Below are 2,030 nucleotides of genomic sequence, written 5' to 3' on the forward strand. Positions count from 1 at the left end.
GTAAATTATCATTACTTTCTCTCATTAAAACAGGATTACTAAAACACCCCAGATGTATCTAGTTTCAGTTGAGTTATAATTGTCAAGTTTAAAATGATAATAACTCTTTCTATAGTTCCTAAATAGCTTATGATTTTGTATAATTGAATTTCACATTATAGGTGTGTGTAATTTCAACAACAAATTGGTGTCAAGACCCATCCACACAAATAAAAATGTTTGGAGGTCAGTTTATTGTATCACAAACAGTTATCTTTCCAGCTTAAAAAAACTGTAAAAACAAGTTTAATATACAATGAAAATAAAAGCCTTTTTCAGCATTACAAAAAGCTTGCTGATTGAAGCTGAAGATCACAGGTTTCTAATCTAGAAACATCTGTGCTTGTAAACTTCTTCAGAACCACAAGTGGTCGTCATTTCTTTCACAAATTCTTCTTTTTCCCTTCAATCTTCCTGATCTTAAGATTTCTAGATATGTAAGACATGAAAAAGAATTTTATAAAACTTATAAACTTTGTTACTTCAAAATTACAGTATACATGTTTATGTGTACAAATAACACCAAATATCAATATAAAGTTACCTCATTAGATACATTACGAGATTAGTGGTGGTAGCAAATACTAAGGCAAGGGGCAAAGTAGATAAATCATCTCTAACTTTGCTTGTAAGCAGTTAAGAATAGTGTACACAATAAAAGCTTTCAGTTACAAAAACAACTACTTTCATACCTAACTCTTAACATGCACACTAGGAGTTTCAAACATCCAGAATTGTTATACAAGTTTCAGGGCTATTACCAGAAATGGTAATTAAATTATTACAAGGTCCCACCTTTTATTATTTGGAAATAAACCTATGTCAAGGATTCACAGGAACTGCCTAATATTTAAAGTTTGTAAATTACATTGGCTCTGCAAAAATATATTGGGACATACTTTCATATTTGTAAACTATACTTTATTACAAATGAAACATCTAAGAATTCTCCCAAATAATACAAATAGCTTGCAAATGAATGCAGTACCTTAGTGTAAGAAATAGTGAAACGAACATTTTTCCAATTAAAGACCTAATATATATATTAAAACATTACCATAGTTTTCAAGAGGATGTGTGCCATACACTGTGGCATAGATTCAGTGAAATTATTCATTGTTAAAGTTTAAGTAAAATGTTAGATTTTGAGGTATTGGCACATCTTATTGTTAGGTGTACTGGGGGGAGAAAACCTTCATTTTTAAACAGCTAAATAAGTAAAATGTTAGGAAGGTTTGTGAAATATCATAAATGATACAAGGATAGGAGAAAAAATAAAGTTGACATACATTGAGGATTACAATGTTTACTTGGACCTTTCCCTCATCTTCCTCCTCTTGCGCTTCAACCTCCTCATACGTTTTTTACGCCACTGTAAAATGTAACTTTTATTTTAAAAGGTTTTACATAAGAAAATAACTAGATCCAAGTAGCTCTATTACCATAGTAACACATTACTGTATTACTTTAAAAGAAGTTACTTGAAATCTAAAATATTTAAAGAGAGCTAAGTTATGACAAAAAAAAGCTACAACATAATATTTAAGACTCGTGGACATTTCCTAAGAGACACAAACAATCTATCCAATGTTATGCATTTTTAGTTACACTAATATAGCTTTACTGTAGTTTGCCATAAAATTGTGAAATACATTTTACTTTGAATTTTTTCATAGGTTAAAATGAATAGAAAAAAAAAAAAATGAGATTGTCAGTAACTTAGAAACCCATATTACTGAACTCTATATGGTTAAAAATACATTCCATGTCAGGGTCAAGCACAGCCAAATGGTGAGCTTGCTGGATTGTATAGCCAAGTGTCTGTGGTTTTCATACCTTTACTGCAAAAAATGAGAAAAGTACACCCTGCACTTCGGGCCATGGATGCATTGTGAGTGAAGGTTAAATACTATTTGGCAAGACAAGAGTAGTCCAAGAATTTGTGATGAGTAAGGTGGACTAGTTATCTTTCACTTCAAAACAGGGGGGGG

General features: G+C 31.0%; 1 long non-coding RNA gene across 2 annotated transcripts in view; it reads right to left on the reverse strand.

The window, feature by feature from the left end:
- Nucleotides 1-210: 210 nt before the first annotated feature.
- The window catches only part of LOC106467510, a 6,625-nt gene continuing 4,805 nt past the window's right edge, over nucleotides 211-2,030 (reverse strand). For both annotated transcript variants that reach the window (XR_001291335.2, XR_002612438.1), the window contains exons 3-4: nucleotides 1,329-1,411; nucleotides 211-468 (exon numbers count right to left, since the gene is read on the reverse strand). This is a non-coding gene — a long non-coding RNA (uncharacterized LOC106467510). The remainder of the gene's footprint in view (nucleotides 469-1,328; nucleotides 1,412-2,030) is intronic.

Source organism: Limulus polyphemus, unplaced genomic scaffold (genome assembly GCF_000517525.1).
Source record: "Limulus polyphemus unplaced genomic scaffold, Limulus_polyphemus-2.1.2 Scaffold2640, whole genome shotgun sequence".
NCBI classification, from domain to species: Eukaryota; Metazoa; Arthropoda; class Merostomata; order Xiphosura; family Limulidae; genus Limulus; species Limulus polyphemus.